General features: G+C 37.6%; 1 non-coding gene across 1 annotated transcript; it reads right to left on the minus strand.

The window, feature by feature from the left end:
* Window positions 1–7,578: 7,578 nt before the first annotated feature.
* Window positions 7,579–7,684, minus strand: LOC145569610 (small nucleolar RNA R71). Its single transcript, XR_014096196.1, has one exon. It is a non-coding gene; the product is annotated as a small nucleolar RNA R71 (small nucleolar RNA).
* Window positions 7,685–18,565: the final 10,881 nt, after the last annotated feature.

Here is an 18,565-nt window from a genome sequence, read left to right on the forward strand (position 1 = left end):
CGTATTCATGTGTGCTTTCTGACTAACATACAACCAATATATTAATCCTAAACCTGTTTGTCTATGTTGGTTGAATATTAATGCACAAACAAAACTATTATTGGCGATCACTTGAATTATAATCATATTAACCTAAACAAGATTATTAATTATCTTATTAAGCGTGATTACAAGTACAAAGTCCCTTTAACATGCATTTTGCATAATAGGCGTGATCAAGCAATAACAATAACAATATATCAAGCAACATAATAATAACAACAATAATCGTAATTATAATAATATTCTCGATCTCAAAACAATAATATTAGCAAGATCCTAGGCATGATACTAACAAGATTAATATCAAACCCTAGCATGTCACTAAACATTAAAAATCAATTTGCCCTAACATGATACTAACATGATATTAGGAAAGAAATAGGAAGCATCATAAACATTCATAATATCAGAAATATTAGTTAACCCTAAACATAATACTAGGAAGCAATAAAACATCCTAACATGATACTAGGAATCAACAAAATAATCTAACCATGATTTCTATATAAAAAGATCAATAAAGAAATTTAATTACTTACTTGGATGCCTCGTACCTCTTTCGAATAACAAAATACACGCGTTAGTAACTTCAAGGAAAATAATAAACAATAAATCTAATCAAAGAATTGAAATAGGATTTGGGACCAAACCCTTAGAAATTATAAACCTTTCACGTCTAGGGCGAAGGCAACTTCGAACTTGGCTAGGTGTTTCTAGAACTAATGTATGAGGAATTTTGTAAGAGGGAAGGTTTAGAAAAAGAATAGAGAGAGAGAAAGCTTCTAGCTTAAAGAGAGATGATTGTTGTGAATAATTATTAATTGTTATTGAATGAATGAAAACGGAGGAGATACGACCCCTATTTATAAGAAAAATAGCACGGAATCAAATAAAGTCCTATTCGGAATAAAACTAGCATCTGTCGCCAGGCGACAGACATCAGCGCCAGGCGACAAGCTTAGCGCCAGGCGATAGACTTTGTCGTTTGGCGCTAATTAAAAGATAAAACGTGCTTTTTTACGGAATCCTCTTCTTAATATGATTAAGCAGCAAATTTCGTGTTTATCAGATTAAAACCAAGTTTATCATAAAACACCTATTTTATTCCAAATAAAACTCTTTAAAATATAATTATCAATCCTAATTCCATTAGAATTAAAAAGAACCTTACAAATATTCTAGAAGATTAAAATCAATCCTAATAACTTTAGGAATAATAATTAATAGGCCCTCCTCTAGATCATTGGACCGCATATAAAAATCATTTCTAGCCCAATTTAATATAATCCATAACTTCCTCATTATTCATCGGAATTGGGCTTATAATATATCATTAGAAATCTCTTTTTCGAGCCCAATCCAACTACACTATTATTGGACCCTTATCATGGACCAAACCAAATTGGACTGACTATTTTCATAAATAGAGTAAGAAAAGAAATATTTTTGAAAACAGAAAGAGAGATATTTTAATAAAACATCCACATCACTAGACTTTTCACACTTTCACCTTGTTCGATAATCAAATGACATGAAAGGTATTCATCACTGGGTTTAGTTTTGGGGAGACACATTTGGGTGTCTACAACGTGTCAGCCCTGGATTTGTCCAAGCTGGACCTATTCCCATCTGACACGTGGCGTTCCCAAATTTCTGGAGAAAAGGCGGCCTTCAGGGCCCAAATCCCTAGAAAGCTGTAATTCGGCGTAGCCCATCAGAATTAGGTCAGAGTGACCTAATTAGGGGCATATTTACCAATGACCCTATAAATAGGGAGATTCTCCCCATTTTGGGGACATCAACAATTCATTTTATTACATCCTACCCTACATTATCTCACATCAGAGAAACACCCGATCTCGGAATCCAAGAAGATCTCACTTTTACCTTTTCACACTTTTTACTTTCTCCAACGCGTTCTAAATTGATCGTCAGAGGCGGAGCTCCAACCAACCGGAGTCTTCGTGTTTTGTAGGTACAGGCCATGCTGGACCAGTCTTGGTGACGTAACTCTCTCGAGGGACAAAAACACCTAAAACACGACCCATGTTGTTGCCTTGACTTTTTGTTGTTTATTAGCCACATTACAAGCCGTTTTGCCCCATTGGTTACTAGTCCCAAGCTTGGCTTGGGGAAGCTATTAGTGAGTGAGGTGAGGGAGTTTGTACTGTGCTTTTTTTTTGCACAATTTGGGGTGGTATTGAGAAGTTAATTGTTCTTGATTGTGGTTTATTTTTGATGATTTTAAAAGTTGAATTTCTTGAAAAAATAAAGCATGATAGTGAAAAAAAAAGAATAGAAGTTCAAAGAAAAAATAAGAAAAAAAATAAGTAAACTTCAAAAGAAAAAAAAAAGAAAAAAAAAGAGAAAAAAGAGTAAAAAGAGAAAAATTGTTTAATGTTCAAATGTTCTAAGTGAAGGTTGATCAAAAGGAAAAAGAAATGAGTTTCAATAAGAAAAAATTCAAGTTTAAGTTTAAAAAAAGAAAAAAGTTCAAAGTTTGTTTGTTCACTCAAGTTCTATGATATTATATTTTTATGAGTGAAATTGTAAGTGTTGGGAATGTTTGATATCATTGGATTTGATGTTTGGTGAACTTTTGGTAGAGTTGAGTTATGTTGGAGATCGATGATTGGTCATTATTTATTTTTGACCTTGGTTTATTAGGATTTTGGCTCCCTTAAGCATGGCTTTACTCTCACATTTTCCCAAATTTATCCTACCTTTACCCTAAGCCTTACATTACAAGATTTAAAGACCGTCCGACCTTTGTGCATAGAGTTGTGTGAATGTGAAATTAGTTGCTTATCAATGTAAAGAATGATTTGATATATTTCGAGTCGACTATTTAGGTTGAGTGCATGTTTTTCAAACACACGAGTGTTATAAGTTGAGAGGGCATTGTTCACATAAAGGGGTTGGGATGGAGAGTGATCAGATACATTTTATATCCGACACATAAATGAGAGCTGAGTGTGTGAGCGCTAATCTTGAATTTTATATGCTCTTGTGGTTTGCTGTATTTGACAATTGTTAGGGAGGATGAGTGATTGGATGGATTTGATTGGTTGGTTTTGATGCATACTTGTTGGATTTGCCTTGAATTGATTATGTTTGTTTTAGATCGACTTGGGGTGAATTATGTTTTATTTGTTCATTGATGAGCTCTTTGCTTAGGGACAAGCAAAGGTTTGACTTGGGGGAGTTTGATATGTCTATTTTATATAGTAATTTACCCCGTCCCTTGGTCATAATTAGGAGTATTTTTGGCTCTTTAGAGCCAATTTTGTTACTAATATGTGTTTTCTAGTGTTGTCGTAGTTTCGGTAGTATTTAGTAGAAAATTGCAGATTTGCAGCATTTTCCCGGTTTTATTTGGAGTCATTACGAGCACTACAAGATATTGACCGTCTTTCATAGCCCAAGGCTGGTTAGAGTCTTCAAACCGGTGATTAAAGGCTCAACTTAGAAGAAAATGAGGCATTGGACCGAGTTATCAATCCCTGAAAAGGAAATCCGAATTGGGCTAAGAATTGAAGCCCCAACGAGAAGCATAGCCAATGCCCAAGTAAGTCTGCCCGATCGAGCAGCCCTTGCCCTGAGGCGCGCCCGAACGGGCGCGGCGGAAGAACAAAGAAAGGTGTCCATTTCCCTATCTTGCGCCCGACCGGGTGCGAGCGAAGACTCGAGCATCAAAAAGGCGGGCTCGGCTGGGCGAGATGGCGCCCAACTAGGCGTGTGTTTTAGAGAAGGATTTCGACGATTTTTTTTACTTAGATTTTAATTAGGATTTTTATGTTTTGTATAAATATGTTTTATTTAGTTTTGATACAATTACCTCTCTTTCATTAGCAAAAATTCTCCCTTAAGCTTAGACTTCTCTCTTTTTTCTCTCTATACAACTCTTGGTTTTAATTCAATTCATTATTTCCATTAAATTTGGTAACAATTTATTCCCTTTTAATTTCAGTAATTTATTTGCTTTTGTATATCATATTTTGTTTACCTGGTTTGATTAGTTTAGATTTAATTATGTGTGAGTAGGTTATTTTCTAGGGTTGTGGGGATCCATAAAAAATATGAAGGGGTAGTTTATTATTGTTGATTGTTAATGCTTGATTAATTTCCTATTGATTGATTTAATGCTATGCAATTAGATTAGGCCTGGTTTAATTATATGAGTTATGCAATATTAATTCGAGATTTAAAAGATGAGAATTGATGTTTAGGCTTTTCAATAGGCAGGTAAATTTATAAATGGTTAAGTCAAGATTCGAGAGATGCGATTTAATACCGGTAGAATAATTATGTGATTATAATACGTAGAGAAAGCCCTTTATGATTTGATTAATTGATGCATTGACGATTGATTATTGTGTTTTACCTTGGAATATTATTTATTAGTGAACCTATACCCTAGGCTTTTATTATTTGATTTCTTTCTACTTTAATCTCCTTAGTTTAATTCTTTTTACAACAATCGGTTACATAATAATTTAGATTATTTTAATTAATTTGGAATAAATTGACTTGTTTCCCAGTGGTTTGACCCTATTTCCCTATCTACTTAGTTAGAGGACTTAGGTAATTCTTTTGATTAGGAGATACGACTTTATCCTGTCACTGAACTGAATATTTTATGAGAGAAGGAAATTAAGAACTAAACTGAACTGAAAATAAGCTGAAGTGAACATACACTTTATATATGAACATAACATAATCATGTTGAGCCTTATTTGTTTTGTTGCAATGAGTAGATCATTAACTTCATATTCAATTGATACATTTCTTTCTAATATACAACTAATGATGATTTTTTTGCCAAAATAATGCATTAGCAAATGTGTCGAGTTAAAGTATGAAAATATTTAGGAACAGAGGGAGTAATATGCGTAATTTGATTGTTACTAAAGTTTTTTTTTTAAAAAAAAAACAAAAAAAAAATAGAATACTGTAGGGAATATTTCAAGCCATTAACCCCAAGCTTGAACCCCACTGTGATCATACACTTAAGCATGGTAGCGTCCAAAGGGAAGGAAGCTATAGCAAAAGAGTCGCCAACAAGTTTTAGGAACTTGTAAACCGTTCACAAGGTGAAGATTACACCCCTTAACGATCCATGAGATCGTCAACACCAAAAGGTCTTGAACCAAATAGGGTTCGGGGATGAAGGTACAAATCCAACCTAAAAGTGATTGAACCTGCCCTAAATAGGCCTCTATGATGAATGACATTTTTGGCACTCATTTGGTTCCTTTTTGGATGATTTTTATTTCATTTTATCTCTCTTTTCTTTAGTTTTCCTTAGTTTTATTCTTATTTTCTTCATTTTATGCTTTTTGTAGTTAGTTTCTCTTTTTCATGTCTTTTTCTACTTTACTTGTTATTTTTCTCTTTTACTTGCTTTTTATCTTTTGCTTGTAGGTGGTAATTGATTGTCCAAGAATTCCCGAGCCTCCTCTCTACGAGTTTTCATTGCTTTTATGCCTAAAGAAGGTGCAAGAAGTTCCAAGTCAAAGGTGGATCCAATGGGCGAGCTTCAAGGCTTTGTTTATGCCTTATTCATGGCTTTAATTCTTCAAGAAATTTAAGAAAGTTTCTGCCCACTTTGTCCTCCATCATCATCATCCTGGATGCGTGCACCACTTGAGCTAGGACGAAGAGAAGAAGGGGAGGAAACCCAGCTATGTGCGGGCGCACAAAGGGAGTGTGCGGCCGCACATTGGTCGTGTGCGGCCGCACACCAGGTGCGTGCGGGCGCACATTCCTGGGTGTGTCCCGTGCACGCCTTTCTCCCTCCTCCGAGCGCCCGCACTTACGAGGGTCTATTTTTGGGCGTCATTACCGACCTCCTCCTTGTATATATAGTTATTTCTACCTATTTTTAGAGAGTGAGTTTTTAGTTTTTAGATTGAATTTGATAGTTAGTTTTTGGGGAGAATTTTAGAGAGAGAAACTCAAGAACTAGAGAGAGAAACTCATGATTTTTGGTGATTGCTCAAGGATTCCTCATTGTATTTGATCTTTTGATCAAAGTTTTGTAAGGATCTTCTTCTTAATCTCAATACAAGTTTGTTTTTAGTTGATTTCATTAGTTTTTCATGTTGTTGATGATTGATTTGGTTATTGATCGAATTTTGATTGATTTTGATTGATTGTTGGTTTAATCTTTGAATTCAAGTATGTTGATGATGGAATTGATGATTGTTGTAGTTTTGATCTTAATTTCTATGGCTAGTGAGTAGTTTCCTAGCTAGGGAAATGGTGAAGCATGTATGAATGATGGAATAGTGTAATTTGGGGATAATTGATGGAGTTGATGATATGATTAAATTTGGTTGATCTTTCATGTGCATGAGTGTGATTAATTGAGGTTTGTCCATCTTTGATTAATACACTAGATTGCATTGTAAGCTTGCTATGATACGGACCATTGATTAGTGAACTTGCAATTTCACGATTGAGGTGCTTTGTGACGTTCCCTAGGTAGTGTTTAGCGTAGTTGACGCTAGTTAGACCTCTAGGTGAACCACCTTAGTATGCTCTTTTGGATACATGATGATTTTCCTTCATATCGCTTGACTTAGTCGGTTTGACCTCCCAAATTACCGTTTCCATTATGATTGCATGTGGATCCATTGCCCTAGTGTCTTAGATTGATTTTATACAAGTTTGCATTACCTAGTTTAGCCTTAGTTCTACCTCAAACCCCTTCTTGATTCCGAAATAGCTTGATTTAGACATCGTGCACTTGATATCCATTCCCTTGGGTTCGACCTTGACTTGCCACTACGCTAAATAGGGGTTAGTTAAGTTACAAATTTTGTTTGATAGGGTGGGGTGGTAGCCCAACGACCTACCGTTCTCCTTCCCATCAAAATGGCGCCGTTGCCGGGGAATGGTGCTTGAGTGTATGTTGTTTTTGAGTCTATTTCATTTTGATAAAATACAAAAAGATTTTGTTTCTCTAGGCTACACTTGTAGCCGTGCTACTAATATTTTTGTTTGAGTCTTGCATGCATAGAACCCGCGATCGTCCCCTTGTTCCCCTTGATCCGGAAATTGAGAGGACTCTTTCAAGAAGAAGAGTGGATAATAGATCCTTGGCTTATAACTCTTCAAGTGAAGAAGAAATTCAAGAAGAGCAAGGAATGGGTGAAAATCCTAGAATAGCCTTGAAGGAGCTTGGAGTGCCCGGGGCATATAGGTTTGAGAGTGGAATAGCTCCACCTACTACCCCGGCAAATGACTTCGAAATCCGGCCGGCAATGATCACCTTGATTGAGAGAAGGCAATATAGTGGGGCTAAGAATGAGAGCCCATTGAACCATTTGAAAGAATTTGAAAAATATTGCAACACTATCAAAGTCAATGGGATCTCTCAAGAATTCATCCGCCTCAAGTTGTTCCCTTTCTCTCTAATAGGAAGATCTTTGGAGTGGCTAGACAAGGAGGTGAAGCCCAACTCCTTGAGAACTTGGGATGATGTTACAAAGGCTTTCTTGTCCCGTTTCTATCCCCAAAAGAAGACGGCGGAGGCAAGAGCCTTGATTCAAGGGTTCAAGCAAAGGCCGAGTGAAAGCCTTTATGAAGCATGGGAGAGATTCAAAGAGTATCAAAGGGAGTGCCCTCACCATGGAATCCCCACATACCAAGTGATCCAAATCTTCTATGGCGGTTTAAGTCCCCAAGGCAAGTCATGCCTTGATGGAGGGGCCGGGGGCCCTATCATGAACAAAACCGAAGAAGAAGTTGTGGACATCATTGAGGACGTGGTGACATATTATAGGGATTGGCAAGATGGGGAGAGGAACTCTTCAAGCAAGCAATCTTCATTGTATTCGGTGGACCATCTCAATGCAATCAACAACCTTTCCTCCCAAATGACAAACTTAGGAAAGGAGGTCACCGCAATCAAAGCTAAGTTGGAGAGCACTTCTACCTCTTCTCAAGCTTCTAATCTTCCCTCCCAATTTAAGGGGAGAGGTACTCCTTCTAACTCTCAACCCCCTCCCTCTTCACATAATATGCCTTTAGGTTGCTTGTTTTGTGATGCATGTGGATCGTATGATCATGACTCTAGTGTTTGTCCTAATGAATGTGTTGATGAATTTGACAACAATGAGTGTGAACATGTTAATTTTGTGTCAAACAACAATGTTCAAAGGTTTGATAATCAAAAAGGCCAATGGAATAGGAATTACCAACACCAAGGCAATTTTGACAACTATAATCATAATGGTGGTTATAGGAACCAAGGGAATCAAGGTTCTCGTGGTAACCATAACCAAGGTTATAGTAGCCAAAATCAAAGCCAAAACTATGGTAATCAAAATCATAATTATGGTAATCAAAACCAAGGTTATGTAAATCATAACCAAGGTAATGGAAACCATAATCATGGTGGTGGTAACCATAATCAAGGTTATGGTTCAAATCAAAATAGGAGTAATTGGAATAATCAAGGAAGGGGAAATTTTCAAAACAATGCTCAAAGAGGTCCCCCACCCGGCTTTGTTCCAAAGACTCAAAATGAAAATTCCTATTCACAACCTTCTTCTCCTAAGACAACCTTGGAAGAGTTGATTGATAATCAAACCAAGATCATTAACACCTATATGGCGGTTAGTGATAAGAAATTCAATGAGATGATGACCCACAATAAGATGCTTGAGACTCAAATTACCCAATTAGCAAGCACTATTAAGGATTTTGCTAGTCCTTCATCTTTGCCTTCCCAAGGTGTTGAACCAAAGAAACCCGTGTACTCTATTGCCACAAGTGGTGGAAATGATTTTGATGAGGGAGTTTCTTGTTCAAAAGAGGGAAGAGATGAGAGTGGCGCTAAGGAGAATGAAGTGGAAAGGGTTGAGTCTAAGGAAATCTATTGTGAGGTTGACAAAAGAGAAGAGTGTGTTGGTGAAAAGATGAGTGAGATAGAGAGATTTCTCGATCTACCATATCCCCAAAAATATTTGAGATTCAAAATGGATGAGCAATTTGGGAAGTTCCTTGAAGCTTTTAAGGATGTTCATGATTCTACACCCTCTACCGAACCAATTCCCGACATGCCTAAGTACTCCAAGTTTGTTAAGGAGATCTTAAAAGAGAGAGAGGATTTTGATGAGGGTAGTTCGGTGGAAGGAGGGAAGTTCTTTAGTGCTCTTATCCATGGTGAACTCCCAAGGAAGATGGAGGATCCGGGGAATTTTTCAATCCCTTGTCAAATTAAGGAAATGGTTTTTGAGAATGCTTTGTGTGATCTAGGGGCTAGTGTGAGTATTATGCCCTTTTTGGTCTTCGAAAGGCTTGATCTTGGTGAGCTTCAACCATCCAAGATAACACTTCAATTGGCCGACCGTTCTATTAAGCTTCCTAAGGGAAGAATTTATGATGTCCCCTTAAGGATTGGAGAGTTTGTTTTTCCAGTGGATTTTGTTGTTCTAGAGATTGAGGAGGATGAACATATTCCAATCATCTTAGGGAGGCCTTTCTTAGCTACCTCGGGAGCTTTAATAGATGTCAAAGGAGGTCAAATTACTTTGAGGTGTGGGAAATTAGAAGAGAGTTTTAAGTTGAAACCAATGCATGAGTCTTTGTCTTGTGTCCAAGATATCGCATGTGCTAGTCTTTCTCGTTCCATTGATGGTATGTGCCTGATTGATTCTTCTACTAACAATGTTTTTGAGATTGTTGATGATGTTTGTGCAAGTATTAATGATGTTAGTGAAGAAGAATTTGTGATTTAAAAGCCAAAAGATGAGAAAGATATTGGTTTTCCAAATTGGTTCAAGCTTAATTCTCATGAGGAAGAGAAAGCTTCCATGACTAAGGATGTTGAAGTCAAGCCGAAGAAAAAGGCTCGTGACTCAAAGAAGGCAAGAAAAAGGAAGAAGTTGAGAAGTGAAAAAGAAGAATTTGAAAAGAATTTTGTGAGAGTTTCATCAAGCGATAATGAGAAGTTGCCCAAGGTTGAGGAAGAATTTGCTCTATCAACCACCTTGAAGAAGGTGGTGTTCTTTGATCCTCCATGATTAGGAGGAAGGGTCGAGCTTAGGACCTTAAGCAAGCGCTTCCCGGAAGGCAACCCGGAGTTTCTAACATTTCTCTTTGATTTTTGAATTTTCTCATTTTTGTTTCTTTTATTACTTTGTCTTTTCTTTTACTTTTCTTTTTATTTGGACTTTTAGGATGTCCGTTTGTGGGATTGGAATTCAACAAGCATGCATGATGGATAGAAGGTGTTCATGGCACAAATTATATTTTGTTCGATTCTAATTGAAATTTGAGGGAAAAGGGTAAGAATTTTAGAAAGGTGAGATAGGAAATTCATATTTTGAATAATGGAGGAAATTGATACTTAGTGAATTTTTGAGGTGTGCACATGAATTTTCAACTTTGAGGACTTTGAAAATGATTTTAGCTACTGCCTATGTTGTTCCTCATCATCAACATGATTCATGTGCGCACCCAAATAGGCAGTAAGTATCAAATTTTTGAGAAAAAAAGAAGGAAGGAGCACGCACAGGGATGTGCGGCCGCACACGAGGCATGTGCGGGCGCACAGCCTGCGTGTGCGGGCGCACATCAGCGCTGTGCGGCCGCACAGATGCTGAACGTGCCATTTATCTTCTTCTTCCTCCTTTTTCCCTTCATTTTCTCATTTCCCTCATCTTCCTCACGTACACTCTCATTCAAACCCTCCTTTGTGTGCACTCCTCCACCCTCATTCATCATCCAAAATCACTCAAATCCTCACTAAAATCACTCCATTCTCACTCAAAATCACTCACAAATCTTTCTACACTACAAATTCCTCACAATTTGACCCAAATTTCACTAACTCTCTCTCCTACTCTTGGTGGCCGAAAATTGGGGGTTTTGTGTGGAGTTGGAATTGCTTGCTCAAAATTGGTTTATCTTGCTTTTTTTATGGTATAATCACTAATCCTTGCTTTAATTTTGCCAATTATATCATAAATTTGCATGAATTACAAATTTGTATGAGCATGAATAGTGTAGTATTGATTTTGTGATTTTTGATGCTTGTACTTGATTTTGCTTGTGATTTGGTGATATTTGATGATTGATTTTGCATGACATTGTGTTGTTTGTTGATTTTGTAGCGATTTTCATCAATTTTGGTTGAATTCTTGTGAGTTGAAATTTTGGAAAGTTGGTAGTATGTGGTGATTTCGGTATTGGCTTTGTGTTTGCTCGTGGATTGATTGAAAAGGAATTTTTTTTGGTACATTGATATTGTTGATTGGTTTGGAATTGGTTTGATTGGAAAGAATTGAGAATTTGGAGTTTGGTGATTTTGGTAGTAAGCGGTGAATTTGGGTGTGGTGCTCTTGGTTCTTTGGTTTGCTACTTGATTGGTTGTTGGTGATCTTCTATACCTCTCACAATGTCTAAATACCTCAAGAAACTCACCAAAAAGCGAAAAACCGATGTTAGCATCGAGGAACCTCCCCGCCTAAGTACCTCCACTAGGCCTAGTACATCTTCTAGGCCTAGTACTTCCAACCCATCTTCCACTCAAACACGACCTCCAACCTCTCTTCCAAAAAAGAAAAATTTCACCGATAAACAAAAAGCCTTCTACCAAAATCTAAAAGATGAAAGAACCCTCAAACAAACCCGCCATTACTTTCAATCCGATATGCTGAAGTTGGGGATTGATAATGATGTGCGGTCATTGCTTTTGAATTTGAGATTGGGGACTTTCATCGCCGATGCCTACCGCACCTACAAGGAGCCTACCTTGGAGTTCTTGGCTACCTTGGAGCTTGTACCCATTGGAGGGGTATATAGGGTGCGGTTCCAATTGTTCAACAACATCTTTGACCAATCTTTAGAAGAGTTCAACGCCGCTTTGGATTTTGATCCCCATGGGGATATTATTAATGTTGAACACTTCATCTTCCCGGATTATGATCAAGATTCTTGGTGGGAAGACATCTCCGGTGGTAGTGAGTTCATCGCCAACAAGGCCAAGATCTCGGACGTGTACCAACCTTGTCTTAGGGTTGTACACCGTCTATTGGGCTATGTCTTGTTCCCCAAGCAAGAGATGGGGAAATTGAGTAAATTGGAGCTCAAGGTCCTTTGGCTATCTACTCGCCCGGAGTTTGTGGGCAGGTTGAACTTGGGTTATATCTTCGCCCAATATTGCTTGGAACTTCGCAAAAGGAGGACGGGAGAGATCCCATGTGGGGGTATGGTAACTAGGCTTTTGACTCACCTTTGCCTCAATGATTATCTCCCATTTTGTAAGGAGATCGGGGATGCAGATTCCATCTACCTCGATATGCAACAATTGGGTCAAATCCAATTTATCTCCAAGGGTTTTAGTGAAGGGAGATATGAGTGGCTAAGGGGCAACGAGCATTGGTGCTTCTTGCCTAACCCTAGCTTGACTTCTTTGGCTAGGATTGCCGACAATGTTTGGCATGTTCCCAGGTCCTTCCGGCATCCCAACTTTGATTCCGAGGAGGATGAAGAAGAAGAAGATGAGGAAGAACAACAAAATCAACAACAACAACAACATCAACAACAACAACATTTTTCTCCACAACAACAAGCTCCTCATGAGCAAGAACAAGAGCAAGGGCAACATGCTTTTGCCAATGAAGATTTGAGGGCTCTTAGTGAGCAATTGAGTGGATTGAAAATCCACGTAGATGGCATGTACGATCAAGACTTTGGGGCCCTCTATGACCAAATAAGAGGTATTCAAGAGATGCAACAAGGTATGTTTATACAACAACAACAAATTTATGAAGCGGAAGTTAACCGTGGGAACATTACTCCCCCGGTTAACTATCCGTATTTCCCGCCCCAACAAGGTCCTCTACCTTCGTTTGGGCATCCTTATTGGTCGGGGCCTTCTAACCCCGACACCGAGCGTCACTATTACCCGGACGAGCATGGTAACTATGATTACAAGGCTCCGGGTGGTAGTGACTATAGGGGGGATCCTGACTACCCCCATGTCCATCCCAACCACCCCTTTGAACTCACTTTTCCCGATAGCTTCACCCCTCTTGCTCCTTGGCAACACGATCTTTTCAAGGGGTATTATGGGTGGCCCGAGGGGTACACCGGAGGATGGGAACCTTACCCTCATCCCTTCGATGACCCCGAGCGCAACAGAGACCCCGATGGGGCCGGGCCAAGTGGGAGTGGTGGTGGTGATGGTAGTAGTTATTAGTTCCCTTTTTAGCTTCTCATGCTTTTTACCTCCATCCCTCATATTTTTGATACTTGCTTTGTTTTGATCGGGATGTTGAGATGTATTTTCTATCTAGCTTGGGGGAACTAGTAACTTGCTCGGTGACCTTGTTGTTGTTGTGTACATATCTTAGTTGCTTGCATGTTTATTTTCATTCCTCTTTTTGGTTTCCTCATTTTCTTGATCTCTAGGCTACTTTCCTTGTAGCTAGCTTGTTTGCCCTATTTGCTTGGATGTTTGTTGTTTGTGAAGTTGTTTTGCTTGGCATGTTGTTGTTGATGATCCCTTATATCCAAATCCCTTAAATCCAACTCTTGTAGTTTAGAGTAGTTCTTTAGTTAGTCTAGATTTTATTTCTTTTATTCTTTATTTTCTTTGGTAGTTTAGCTTTTCTTTCCTTTAGTTGTATATACTTCTTGCTTTGTTTATTTTCTTTTATTTGTTGTTTTCTTTTATTTGTTTTGAAGTTACTAACCATTTTCTTTGTTCATAGTTTCTTTTATTTCTTTTTTCTCACTTGGTTCCTTGAAGAGCTTGTGGATATGGAATGCTACGAGGTGGTTTCTTATTGCTTCGTTTATTTTTGCTATGCTTGGAATCCCGGTGAGACCTTTCTTATTTTTCTCTTTATTTTCCTTGGTTGCATAGAATAGGATTAGTTTAGGAGAAGTTGAATGGTTCGAGGATGGATGCTTGTTAACACGTAATGTGTTTGGGATCGGTGACTTTGTTGTCTATCGATCACTTGTTTGTCGATTGGGATTATTATGTGCTTAACATGCTTTCTAGTCCTTTGCATGCTTTTCTCCTATGTTTTCCCTTCCTATGTCTCCATTTCTTTTCTTTTACTCTCTTTTATTTTACCCTTTTTCTCTTACTTTCTTTTATTTTTCTTTTTATTTTTGATGTGATTTTGAGACATTATTTTTCATTTCTTTTCTTTTGAGATGAACCTTGTACATTGGACTTGTCTTTTGCATGACTTTCTTCCTAGGTTGTAAAGGTATGCACGGTTTGAGATTATGTTCGGTTGACTCTAGGATAGTGTATGCTAGGGTGGTTGGTTTGAACTAGGAGGATCATGAAGCCAGATTCTACTTGTTTGTGGTATGTTGGTAGTTGCTTCCTATAGTTGATTTGACACCATTGGTGAGTTTTTGCCACAACCTTGTGAGGTTACTTGTTTTTCTAGCCTTCAACATTCCTTGTATGAGCGGTGTGGATCCTTAACTATGCAAACCTAATCTAATAAAGCTTGATGTATGATTATCAAACACGAGACCGAACTATCTAGGAAGGACAAAGGCACATTTTTCGGGGTGGTATTTTTCATTTTTCCTATATTTTGTTATTTTCTTTTATTTTGGGTTTACATTTGCCTTCTTGCAACCATTTGAGCCTTATCCCTTCTTTTCAAGCCACATCTTTAGTTATTTGACCTTTTGTTTCATTTTCTACCTTTCTTGATTTTTGTGAAGCAATATGATCATTTGAGATGAAGTTTGTGGTGGTTAAGTTGGAATTTTGGTTTTTATGAAAGCGAGATTGTGTTATGATTTCTTTGTGAATAATGGCAAATGAGTATGAGTAAAAGCCGTCCTTTATTATAAAAGGCATGGACAAATAAGTGCAAAAGTTGTAAAAGCCGTCCAAAGTTAAAAAAGGCAAGGACTTTGCAATTACAATATAAAAACAAAAAAAAAAAAAAAACAAATGAAAAGTGAAAAATTCAAAAATATTTTGATGTATTCTTTTCTCCTACTAAGCATTGAGGACAATGCTCCATTTAAGCTTAGGGGAGAAGCGTGTATGCTTTTTGTATATATTTTTGTGAGTATAGCTTCAAGTAAGCTTGGGGGTGTTGCTTTTGTTTGGTAATTTCTTGATTGTGGTGTTAAGGATTGATCACCCTTTTGCTTCACTTTTTAGGAAAATCACCAAATTTTAAAATTTTTGCCTACCTTCACCCTTTATGCCTTACGTTACAACCTTGGGGAAAGACCTTTCGACCTAGATAGTTGAGTCACTATTCGGGGGAGGGCATCATGGGTCATTGCCTAAGGAAAGGGGATGCATAGTCAAGATGTCGAGTAGCCTAAAATATTTCTTTTCCGGTTCCTTCGAGGAATCATTGGGACACTCACTAAAGGGAGATTTGAGACTAGTGGGAAGAACGCGGTAAGATTGTTTGGGATGAAAGTGAATTGTGATAACTAGTTCCTATGCCTAGCATACCCTATGTTTCAATCAACCTTGGATATCTTGAAACGTGCATACCTTAACTACTTGAGAAAGATTGTCATTCATTTGCTTTATAGTCTTTATGATGATTCATTTCGTAAAGGTTTGTTTTTCTTTCTTTTTCTTCTATGGTTTACCTCATTGATGTTTGGTGGAGAGTTATGGGTAAAACTCTTAGGATACCCTTACGAGACCTCACTCGTCCTCATAGGCGACTTTGGGGTTTAAAGGGCTTGTTGTAGCTAAAAACAACCGTGATTCCTACGACAATGAGTTTTAGTGTATATTCTTATCTTGAGTCTTTCTTTTTCGTTTTTAATAAAATTTTCATCCTCTCTTTTTCTTGCTTTGTTTTGCTCGAGGACGAGCAAAAGTTTAGCTTGGGGGAATTTGATGAGTGACATTTTTGGCACTCATTTGGTTCCTTTTTGGATGATTTTTATTTCATTTTATCTCTCTTTTCTTTAGTTTTCCTTAGTTTTATTCTTATTTTCTTCATTTTATGCTTTTTGTAGTTAGTTTCTCTTTTTCATGTCTTTTTCTACTTTACTTGTTATTTTTCTCTTTTACTTGCTTTTTATCTTTTGCTTGTAGGTGGTAATTGATTGTCCAAGAATTCCCGAGCCTCCTCTCTACGAGTTTTCATTGCTTTTATGCCTAAAGAAGGTGCAAGAAGTTCCAAGTCAAAGGTGGATCCAAGGGGCGAGCTTCAAGGCTTTGTTTATGCCTTATTCATGGCTTTAATTCTTCAAGAAATTTAAGAAAGTTTCTGCCCACTTTGTCCTCCATCATCATCATCCTGGATGCGTGCACCACTTGAGCTAGGACGAAGAGAAGAAGGGGAGGAAACCCAGCTATGTGCGGGCGCAGAAAGGGAGTGTGCGGCCGCACATTGGTCGTGTGCGGCCGCACACCAGGTGCGTGCGGGCGCACATTCCTGGGTGTGTCCCGTGGGCGCCTTTCTCCCTCCTCCGAGCGCCCGCACTTACGAGGGTCTATTTTTGGGCGTCATTACCGACCTCCTCCTTGTATATATAGTTATTTCTACCTATTTTTAGAGAGTGAGTTTTTAGTTTTTAGATTGAATTTGATAGTTAGTTTTTGGGGAGAATTTTAGAGAGAGAAACTCAAGAACTAGAGAGAGAAACTCATGATTTTTGGTGATTGCTCAAGGATTCCTCATTGTATTTGACCTTTTGATCAAAGTTTTGTAAGGATCTTCTTCTTAATCTCAATACAAGTTTGTTTTTAGTTGATTTCATTAGTTTTTCATGTTGTTGATGATTGATTTGGTTATTGATTGAATTTTGATTGATTTTGATTGATTGTTGGTTTAATCTTTGAATTCAAGTATGTTGATGATGGAATTGATGATTGTTGTAGTTTTGATCTTAATTTCTATGGCTAGTGAGTAGTTTCCTAGCTAGGGAAATGGTGAAGCATGTATGAATGATGGAATAGTGTAATTTGGGGATAATTGATGGAGTTGATGATATGATTAAATTTGGTTGATCTTTCATGTGCATGAGTGTGATTAATTGAGGTTTGGCCATCTTTGATTAATACACTAGATTGCATTGTAAGCTTGCTATGATACGGACCATTGATTAGTGAACTTGCAATTTCACGATTGAGGTGCTTTGTGACGTTCCCTAGGTAGTGTTTAGCGTAGTTGACGCTAGTTAGACCTCTAGGTGAACCACCTTAGTATGCTCTTTTGGATACATGATGATTTTCCTTCATATCGCTTGACTTAGTCGGTTTGACCTCCCAAATTACCGTTTCCATTATGATTGCATGTGGATCCATTGCCCTAGTGTCTTAGATTGATTTTATACAAGTTTGCATTACCTAGTTTAGCCTTAGTTCTACCTCAAACCCCTTCTTGATTCCGAAATAGCTTGATTTAGACATCGTGCACTTGATATCCATTCCCTTGGGTTCGACCTTGACTTGCCACTACGCTAAATAGGGGTTAGTTAAGTTACAAATTTTGTTTGATAGGGTGGGGTGGTAGCCCAACGACCTACCGTTCTCCTTCCAATCACTCTACTTTATTATTCTCGTATTCATGTGCGCTTTTTGACTAGCATGCAAACAATAGGTTAACCCTAAACCTGTTTATCTATGTTGGTTGAATTTAATGCACAAATAAAACTATTATTGGTGGTCACTTGAATTATAATCATATTAGCCCTAAATAAAATTATTAATTATCTTATTAAGCGTGATTACAAGTACAAATTCCCTTTAAACAATGCATAAAAGGCGTGATCAAGCAACAACAATAATAATCATCAAGCAACATGATAATCATAATAATCATAACAATCATAATCATGTTAAAGAATAATAATAGCAAGATCCTAGGCATGATACTAACAAGATTAATAACAAACCCTAGCATGTCACTAAGCAATAAAAATCAAAGCTTTAGCCCTAGCATGATACTAACATGATGTTAGGAAAGAGAATAAAAGGCATCGCAGGAATCATGATAAGCATATTTGATATTATAACCTTTTCCATAAACATGATATTAGGAATCAAAATAGGAGCCTAAACATGATTTCTATATATCAATAAAACAATTAAAGCACTTACTTGGATGCCTCGTATCTCTTTCTAATAACAAAATACACGCGTTAGTAACTTCAAGGAAAATAATAAATCAAACAATCAAATTAAATAATTGAAATAGAGATTAGGGACCAAACCCTCAGAAATTATAACCTTTCACGTCTAGGGCGAAGGCAACTCCGAATTTGGCTAGGTGTTTCTAGATCTCGTGGATGCGGAATTTTGTTTGAGATTAGTTAGAGAGATGAGAGCATACAGAAATAGATGATTGTGGATTGTAGATGAATAAAAACGGAGGTTCAAGACCCTATTTATAAGAAAACAGTCCGGAAATAGGTAGAATTTGATAAGGAATAAAACTCCACGCTGTCGCTGCAAAACCAGCCTTGTCGCGTGGCGACAAGCCTGTCGTTTGGAGACAACCTGGATTCCTACGCTCTTTCAAACACGGAGTCCACTTATCAA

This window comes from Chenopodium album, chromosome 11 (genome assembly GCF_948465745.1).
Source record: "Chenopodium album chromosome 11, dcCheAlbu1.1, whole genome shotgun sequence".
In the NCBI taxonomy this organism is placed as follows: Eukaryota; Viridiplantae; Streptophyta; class Magnoliopsida; order Caryophyllales; family Amaranthaceae; genus Chenopodium; species Chenopodium album.